Raw genomic sequence first — 10,382 nt, 5'->3', positions numbered from 1 at the left:
CAACTCCAGCCTTGACAGAGAGATGAGTTGAAAGGATTCCGTTGAGAGCCACATGCTGGTTTTGACAGTGTGCTTTGAAAACCACTGAATTATTTGGAAACACTGGAACAACTGAACATTGAAATACAGAACAGATTATTTACAGTACAATGAGTTTGTCTTTGGTACATCACAACACCTATCTTATTTCCTTGGCCATGCACTGGAAGAGGTTCACTCTTTTGATCCTCAAGGACTCACCATAATCCATGATCTCGCTTGGCCAACCATGTAGCAGTTGGCCGTTAGAGTCAGCCACAGTGTGTGGGCATCCTCCTATCCGTCAATCCCAGTCTTTTCTTGGAAAGTCAGAACTACTCGCAGGCTCTACAAGGCCTTTGTCTTTGTCCATAGCTCAATGGTGTTCTGCTCTCCACTCTGGGCTGGCATCGCAGCATCACATCTGTCTTTTCTGGATTCTGTGTAACCTGAAGCTCTTATCATTATTGAAATCTCCCGTGATGAGGCCGAAGTAGGAGGTCTGTTGTGGTCACATCACAGGCAACTTGGTGGTTTGTTTTCCACCATCTCTTCCCTGATATTTCTTCCTCTGCTCTTTCAGTCCTCCGACTCTTCCTATCTACTCCAGGGTGCACACGTTCTTCCAGTAACATCCTCATGATTAAACTTCCAAAATCCAGGCTGATTGCACACCTCAACTCCTTCATTCGTCGCTTCTCCCATCTATGAAACCACCTTCCAGAAGCTGTTCTGCCTCACTCTTCCATCCAGGAATTCAAGTAAACAGTGCACCACAATCCCTTGTCATCCCCAAGTCTGAACAATGATCTATATTACCCCCAATTAACCTTTCTTAACCCAACCATCTTACTTGCTCGTTTCAGTGTTTCCTCACCTCCTTACTTTCCCCTTTTCATATTCATTCATTCCCATGTCAGTTCTACATTGTTCTTCAATGAGCCTCTCTCCTGTAATTAAAAATAAACCAAGTCAAGGAAACTGATGTGATTCAAGGTCTGATTATTATTATCAAATATAATGAAGTTCAGACTCACTCAAAGAGATGTGCATTTCTGTGAAACATGTTTTACCTCTGTTTGAAAGCTCGTACTGAGCGATGTATTTATGGAATGCTCATGTTAATAAACAACTTCAATTTTGAAGTCCAATCGAAAGGAAAACTGAAAGATTGTTGGTTTGGTTGTGCAGTTGTTGACAATGCAGCTTTCCTCTTTCCAGAACATGGGAAACGATTTTCTCGACTTTGCTTCCTGACTTTCTCAAGCAAGTGAGTTATAGGGTCATCTAAAAACTGCAGGTGCAAAAAGGCCTACTCTCTGATCCTCACAACCTTCTCTCTTTCTTTCTTCCTCCCCACTTCCCCTTTCAACCTCGTTTATCTTTTTTATACCTTCTCATAATTTATCTTTCAACCCTCCACCCCCCTCCCCCCAACCCCATCCCCAAACCACCACTTACACCACACAACCCAAACTCTCAAGTTAAGGATGTTATCTTTCCATTTGTTTCAGGGGTTGGCAACACAGACCAGACGAGAGATACATGTACTTGCCGAGTCACCTCTAAACTGTTTAGACTGGATTCAAACCTTGACCCAGTTATCAACTGTCATCCTGGTGCTTCACATGCAGGACAAGGTAACGATGCGTGTGCCGTCCTTCGGATGGATGACATCTCGTCTGCCAACAAAGATTGTTAGTCGACAATAAAGATCCCTCGGTGTCTTTTGCAAAGAGTAATCGCCCGCACGCTGAACAAACAAGAAAAAGAGGAATCAGAGATTGCAGACCCTCGCCAGGACTTGTTTTGTGTGATGTTTGTGTCGTTTTATGTGGTGCTTGTGTACTGGTGTGTTACGTAATTAATAAAAGACAAAATTAGAACTGCCAGAATTTAGAATGGGATTAAAATAAATTCAATTAAAATCAAATGTAAGACCAAATAGGTACAGTCCTGCATTGGAGTAATCGGAAGGAACCCGAACAAGCAAAAAGCAAAGATGAAGTCATCAGGAGGACCCTGGATAGGATTTGCATTTCAGCTGCTACTCCTCTACCCTCAAACCCATCCCAGCACAGCCAAATGAGCCTTATTTTTAAAAATAAAAATAAAAAAATGAACACACATCATAAAAAAATTAATCATTCTGGCTGCCAGACCATGCATCCAATCAAGATTAAATTTAAAGCATTTATTCCAGTGGTTCCCAACCTTTTTTCTGTCATTTCCCCCTGCACCCAATTCAACCATCCAGATTTCCCCCTTCATGTGTATGAGAGAAAGAACAGTTAAAACACACTGAGACTATTTACTAATTTATTTTTCAAATGCACTAACACAGCTAACATTAAATTGTATTGAATAAGAACACAGCATTTTAGTGTGACTTCTGGCATTGTTTGCCGTTCACGAGTCCTTCAATGTCTGGGGGAGTTATGGAGAGCGCACAGCGAAGATCCGCCTCCACCTCCAACTTGTTGCGTGCCTTTGTTTTGAGGTGTACCAGTGCCGAAAATCCTGTCTCACACAGGTAGGTGGAAGAAAACTGGACCAATATCCGCAGAGCATTGGTCGCAAGAAGCGGGTAGGTTCCTCGGACTTGGGTCCAAAACTCTTCCAGTTCCATATTCTGGAAGGCATCCTTCGCTGTAGAGTCGTTTTTCAAGTCCAGGAACTCTTCCTGCCACGCTTCTGGCACATCATCAACGTTCCTCTGAAATGGGTCTCTGATAAGCTTGTTCTCGTTGCTCTCGTTTGTGATCCCCGGGAAGTAATACTTGAATTCTTCCTCCAAGCCTTCGAGGTGTTGTTTGATATCCTCGGCTATTGGATCAGGCAGACCATCCTCCATATCCTCCACACATTCGTTCAGAGCGAGGAATGAGGAAAAAATTCCACTCCCCGCTCTTTTCTTCCACAGTTCCAGTTTAGCCACGAAAGCTCTGATCTTGTCCGACTGAAAAAGAATGTTGGTCCCTTTGCCCTGCAGTTTCCTGTTGAGCTCGTTCAATGCACTGAAAATATCGGACAAGTAGGACAGCCGCACACAGAAAAACTCACCCTTCAACGCCTCCAGAAGCACAACATTCTCTTGGGCCCGAAGGAAGGCTACGACCTCATCAAACAATTCCAGGACTCGCTGCAACATGTTTCCCTTTGAGAGTCACCTCACCTGAGTATGAAACAGCAACGATTCGTGGTCGGCTTCCATGCCTTGACAGAGCCGACGGAACAGCCGAGTGTTCAGAGCGGAACCCTTGATAAAGTTGACGACTTTGATGACAGTCTCGAGATGCTGCTTGAAGTTCTTGGGGAGAGTTCTCGAAGCAAGCGCCTCTTTGTGGATCAGACAGTGTGTCGATTCCACTGCCGGATTCTTTTGCTTGACGAGCGTGACGAACCCCGATCGAGAGCCGAGCATGGCTGGGGCACCATCCGTGCACACCCCAACCAGAGACTCCCAGCTGATGTTTCTGTCTTCGAAAAAATCATTGATAAGGTCCATCACATCCTGAGCTTTGGTCGTGGTCTGGAGAGGTTTGCAGAAGAGGAATTCTTCTGCAATTCCTTTTTCGGTGGTATAACGAACAAAGACCAACAGCTGGGACAGATTCGCAACATCTGTCGATTCGTCGAGTTGAATCGAAAAAAACTGTGACCCTCGAACCTTCTGAACAACTTGGTTCTTGATGCTCTCAGCCATATCATTGATCCGTGACCGAATGGTGTTGTTTGAAAGGGAAATCTGGGTCATCTTGTTATGGGCAGCCTCACCAAGGACCAACTTCACGCACTGCAGCATACAGGGCTTCACCAATGTTTCACCAATTGTGTGTGGTTTCTTCTCCCTCGCAATCTTGTACGAGACTTCGTATGACGCTTTCACAATAGCATCCGTTTGCTGACGAAACGTTCCAGTTCAGTCCAGTCTCATCTTCTTCAGATAATTTTGTTTCAGCTTGAAGTATTCACGATCCTTGTTCTGTAGTTCGGGATGGCATCCTTGAAGGTGTTGCTTCATCTGGAATGGCTTCATGCTACCATTCCCCAAGGTCTTTGTGCAGATGACACATTGTGGCAGATGTTCCCCGTTATTCACAACGAACGTAAAACCGAAGTCTAGATATGCTTCTGAATATATCCGTTTTTTCGACATGATCACTTGCGGACCTGAAAAGAACAAGAGAGATCATATTAAGACATGTAATAGAAAAGAACAAACTAAAAAAGAAGAAAGAAAATAAAACATAAGAATGAAAGCGGGTAAAGTTCAGGAAACGGGTACTCCTGAGAAGAGAAGAACAGAAGGCTATTACTGGAAATTATTTTCTAATTATTTTCTGATAATTTCCAGAATTTTAATTCCAGACTAGAATTTCCCCCTGAAACACCCAAATTTCCCCCCTGGGGGAAATTTACCCCCGGTTGGGAACCCGTGATTTATTTCCATCACTACTAAATCATAATTGTGAAATTCCATGTCGTTTGATTAAGCGGTTCCAGAGAAAACATAATTTAATATTTTTCTTCAATCCAATATGGCTGCCAAACCATTTGACCTATCAATTATTCCTGGACAAAATTGTACACACAAGGCTTGGGGAATATTTGTGTGAAGTTTCCCATCGATCTGTCCAGCCATTCTGGAGAAGATTTTTTATAGGTTTTACGGTAAATACAATATGGCTGCCAAACCATGTGACCTATGACATCAGATGTGTGAACCTTTTCTTCCTCATGGATAGGCGATCATACATGTAAAGTTTTCCCTCAATTTGTTCAGCCACTTCAGAGAAGAAGATTTTTGAAGGTTTTTTTAAAAGAAAAACAATATGGCTGCTGAATCACATGACTGATGACATCATCAGTTTTTTCTGTGGACCATTTTATCCCGAGATGAACCCTAAAATTCTTCATACTGATCAGATGTCGCATTCTACATATGCAATTATGATGTCATAACGAGGGCACCTATGATGTCCTCAAAAATCACACTCGCTCCCCATGAAGAATACTTGCTATGTGCCAAGTTTCAATTTTTTCCTTTATGCAGTTTCAGAGATACAGAGGTCCAAAGTTTTTCGTTTTTTTCCAAGATGGCTGCCACACCACGCGACCGATGACATTATAATTATCATTGAAACATTCTACATGAGTTGTCACACCAATAGTGATAATTTCGTCTCAATCCGACAAGAGGTTGCGGAGTACAACACGAAAGTTCTGTGCGGACAAACAAACACACAGACAGATAGCCAAACAGACAGAACAAGAAGATGTCATGCAGAGCACGATACTTGCAAAATCCGTAAAACAAATTTGATCTCAAAAAATAATTGGTGGTTGAATTCAATGACCAAATATGCAACTCTTCTAATTTCAAGTGATTCGGATGAAAATTGACAATTTTAGAAAGCTGGCCTATGTTGACCTTTTGGCCTAAGTGGACCGACAAAAGAATTGGTGGTTGAATTCAATGACGTGAAATATATATATATATATATATATATATATATATATATATATATATATATATATATATATATATATATATATATATATATATATATATATATATATATATATATATATATATATTCTCTTCAAATTTCAAGTCAATCAGATGAAAATTGAGGATTTTAGAAATACCACCTCAGTTGCTGACCTTTGACATATGCTGACCTTTTGACCTCAAAAACAACAGGCTTCTTCCTTATGACAAACTCGACCAGGTGGTGAGGTTTCATGAAGATCGGTTTAAAATTGTGACCTGTCGGCGACAAATATTCAAACAGAGAGAATAACAAAATCGACTAACCAATATACTTGAAAATTCTTCGATTTTGCAAGCAACAAACAAACCCAAATGCAATAACCCTGTTCGATTCCTTCAGCGAAGGAAATTAGCAGATTGAAGATGGCCGACAGTGATCGTGTTGCGAGGTGTCATTGTGGTAAACCCATGGTACAGTAACTATAAAGCCCTTCAAATTGTTTACAGAAAGACAAAAGTAAATTGTCTTTTCCTGTCTACTGGTGATGTTCTTTCCCTCATAACAATATGTGAACCAGGCCCGAGACTGGCATGACGAGGCCAAACTTGTAGCCTTGATATCTTTAAGGATTTTGATAAAGTTTGGCAGAAGGGTCTCATTCACAAGCTGAAGTCGTATAGTATCTCTGGGCCTTTACTTGCAATCATCTCAGACTTTCTCATACACACCAAATGTTTGTGTGGCATTATAGTCAATCTTCTGCAGCCCATAACATTAATGCAGATGCTCACCGGGGCTCTGTGTCGGGTGCCTTCTTTGTTTCTCCTTTAAATACATGATCTGCCAGCCACCATTCATCTCAGCTAGCCATTTATGCTGATGACTCCACCCGAAACACTACTTGTCCTTGCTCCCTGCATGCATCACTCCACCTTCAAGACAGCATCAATCGAAATCGGGACCTTGAGAATGTCAGTTACTGGGGAAAAGACTGGTTCATCAGCATCAATCAAAAGAAGACTCACCTGCTCTCCATGTCCAGGTCAAGATATTCTTCTTTTCATAACTTCGTTATGGACCAAACACCATGACAAGAACTTGAATGGTATCTGTCTACGTGCTCTGGACGTCACTTATTACCTTGGTAGGGATACAGTAAGTACATTTCTGGCATTGTCAAAAGAGCCTCGCAGCGACTTGGCTGTTTGAATCGGGCTCGCCAATAGTTCCCTCCCGAGGCCTTGCTCCACCCGCACAAGACCACCATACGTCGTCATTGAACACTGTAGTCATATCTAAGCGGGTGCTCCAATTCATCTTTTGTTCCTTGTTGAAAGGATTCAACAAAAAAAATCTTCAAAAGAACAACAAAAAACCCGGTTGGCCATGATCTGGCATTGTTTGTGCCACATCCATTTTTCATCCGATTTTGAACCTTGCCTCTTCAACAGCTTTGTGCCTTGCTGGGAGATTATGAAGCTTTCATCCATTTGACAATGTTTATTCTCCTTACTTGTCAAAGTTTGTTTAGTTACAGCTGCACATTACACCTTAGTGACTTTCAGTAACAGTTTGAAACTCCATTGTGAACACCTTCACCGCTACGAGTGAAGTCAAAATATAGAGAAATTGTCGGGTACCCCCAAAAAATTTCAAGAAAATGTTTAATGGTATTTTTCCTTTCCACTATGTCTCCAGAACAACATGTCAAAAGTTTCCAAAAATTGGACCAAAAGAAAGTGTCCAGATCGGTTAGAAAAAGATGGCGGCTAATGGTAAAACATGTCTGATATCTACTTATATCTGGTGAATTGAACACTTTCTAACCACTTTAACCCTTTGAGGTTAATTTTTGAGGAATAATATGACTTTCAGTGAGCTAAATACATCCTAAATAAATAAAATAATGCAAAGAAAACAAAAAATCATAATTTCATCGTAAAAACTAGAGGGGGAGCACCTGAGTGCAAAACCTCTGCCGCCAATACTGCTGGGTCACTCAAGTGAACCTTATATCTTATTCATTAAATATGATGTCAACAGTGCTGAGAGTTATAGTTCTTTTCTCCAACATTTTTTTTTGGGGGGGTTAGAAATCACTTAAAACATGTAGAAATGCAAAAAAAAAATTCTCTATTTTTTTGGGGAGGGGGGGTAAAAAAATTGGAGGGGTTGGAAATCACTTAAAACATGTAGAAATGCAAAAAAAAAATTTTTTCTCAAACAATTTTTTTTGGTGGGGGGGGGGACCAAGTCCAAAATTTGATGGCATGATCCTTGGACCATACCTAACCCCCCCCCCACCAAGTTTCATCGAAATCCGTCGAGGATTTTTTCCATAATACTGTTCACAAACAAACAAACAAACAAACAAACAGAAAGGGGTGAAAACAGTAACCATGACTCAAAGGGTTAAGTGTAAAAACTTATTTCTACATATCATTATTCCATTAAAGTTAAAATTCCTGATTGTGGCATTAAAGTTAAAATTCCTGAAAAAATGAAGTGGCGTTACCGAACATCAACGAGCTGTTTGGACAATGTCTTCTCTTTTGTCCTCCGCCGAAAACTACGCCGTGCAGGAATTCTGTCGCACCGTATACACAAAGAGGCATCTGCATCATGAATCCATAGGGACAAGATGGACTTGGCCAAAATTGCCACAAAGCTCGAACATTATTCTCCATTCTCGGATGAGGTGACCCTTTGCAACATCATCACAGGGATAAATGCTGATGAGGATGTCATTTTGCAGTACGTTATCATTGTTGGCAGAAACCCAAAGAAGAAAATGGAAGGACAATCTGTCTTCTCATATTCACAAAAACAAAACACTGCAGTGAGGACACTGGCATCAGCCCGGGCCATCAAGGTCAACAAGGATCGAACCATTGATCCAGCATTTTTATTTCAGAGGTTCCTTGTGGTATCTCAGTTGGGAAATCTGTGCCTAGATGAGGTAATGAAATATGAACTTTCACTCTATCCTCCATCATTGTTTGAAGCAAAGAATCAAATGCAGAAGCCAGAAAAAGCACAACTTCTAGACCATTGGTTCCCAAACTTTTTTGTCCATGACCCAAAATTTGAAATCACATTTGCCTCGCAACCCAAATGATACTGGTACCTAGTGTACCTATGATAAAAATTGTCAGAGAAAATGCTATTGACATGAACCCCCCCCTCAAAAACTGAGATTTTGAGGGGGGGTGGGTGTTTCAAGTTTGGGTCACGACCTTGGGTTTGGGAACCCCTGTTCTCGACGCTATACAATGGTATGTTACTTCGTCATAAGATGCTATCCTTCAGTCCATTCCAAAGACTGATCGCTACGTTCTAGATGGTGGTTCACATCTACATCAACTGAAATTGACCGAAGGCAGCACCTACAGCTCCATTGCCGACGCCTATGCGTCTTTCATGTCAGACCTCGCATGGCAATGCCACCAATGTCTTTGATGGATATGATGGAGGACCAAGTACAACGGACAAGAAAGTGGCCACAGCAAAGACCTTCGTGACACCCGAAAGACTGCCTCCAACAACCTCGGCCACAAACCTCCACTCTCGGCGGATGTACATACAAGTCATTGTTTGGATGGGCAAGGAAGATGGCATGGACGCTACTCAATGGGGCTTGGATGTGCAAGGGGACAAACGTATTCCACTCATGATGCATAATAGCCCAGCACCAGACATTCTGCTCAAAATGATCCACTGCAACTGCACTACAGGATACAGCATACTGAAATGTAGCTGCAAAAAACATGCCCTTGAATGCACCAGAGCTTGTGGACCTTGTCAAGAAGACAACTGCGGTAATGTGGCAACTGAGCCAGTTTCCGATGATTAAAATGAAGACTAAGTATTCAGGGGAGGTCCATCCGCTTTAAAGATAGAAAATAATTTCTCGAGGGTAGAATGTGTAACTCTTTTGGTATTTCGGAGTATTTTAGTCAGTTTACTTTCTTTTTGTCAATCGTACATTTACTTATTTTTACTAATGTCATATTCAGACCCTTTCTGGTGGTCCATTTTTGGGGAACTTTTAATATGTTGTTCTGCAGACATAATAAAACAAAAAAATACCATAAAACGTTTTCTTGCAAAAAAAATTGGGGGGATTCATCCTACTGTGGCATATTCATCCTACTGTACATCTCCTTCACTCCGCTACCTCGGGAGACGTCTGTATATGGGTGTTCATGACATCGACACCACTTGGACATCCTCATAGGCACCTGAGTATGGGCGACCATGACATTGACTGTCATTACAATATCTCCCGTGACCGGAGTCGATGGCGAAGAAGAAAAACAGACCATTCACAATTTATACTTACAGTGTATGAGATTGGTTATTTCCTCCTTTGCATTTTCCCAGTTATAACTTGTAAACGTGGCAGCCCCCAGTTCCACGACTCAAGGGCTCGGTACAGCACCAACAGGCCATGCAATTGCTGTGAAAGGCTCGGGCTTCGGAGCCTGATGATGTGATGTAAGACGTCACACACAGTTTGTTCTTTTGTCCTTGATGCATGCATGTCGTTAATGTCCACTCCAGCCAGGCAGTGAACACAAGCATGAGAGAAAGGCCCGTCTTTTGACAGACCTGTCAAATTTGGATCAGCGTTTTTGTTTCTTTCCTGCTTGCAGCACACAATACAGCAACCCAATTACCAAGTTTGCCTCTCCAGAGGGTCAGACAGCTTTGAGGAGGAAAACTGTTACCATGGTAACACTAAGCTGCGCTTTTCCATCTTCCGATTAATACTCCGGCTCAACAATTGTTCCCCACCATGGTACAGAGGAATAAATGCAATTTTTACACAATGAATGGCGAAAGGAACACAGCAAGTAACAATAG

General features: G+C 41.8%; 1 pseudogene across 1 annotated transcript; it reads right to left on the bottom strand.

Annotated features, from left to right (window-relative positions):
• Positions 1 to 2,320: 2,320 nt before the first annotated feature.
• On the bottom strand, positions 2,321 to 7,558 carry LOC147016150 (protein FAM200C-like; annotated as a pseudogene). Its single transcript, XR_015050032.1, has 3 exons — positions 6,308 to 7,558; positions 5,687 to 5,791; positions 2,321 to 4,191 (listed from the first exon to the last, which is right to left on the bottom strand). The product of XR_015050032.1 is annotated as a protein FAM200C-like (transcript).
• Between the last annotated feature and the right edge of the window lie 2,824 nt (positions 7,559 to 10,382).

This window comes from Eptatretus burgeri, chromosome 12 (genome assembly GCF_056783735.1).
Source record: "Eptatretus burgeri isolate ZD-2024b chromosome 12, Ebu_testis_v1, whole genome shotgun sequence".
Taxonomy (NCBI): Eukaryota; Metazoa; Chordata; class Myxini; order Myxiniformes; family Myxinidae; genus Eptatretus; species Eptatretus burgeri.
The sequence above is the reverse complement of the archived record's forward strand: the minus strand, read 5'-3'. Positions and strand labels throughout refer to the sequence as shown.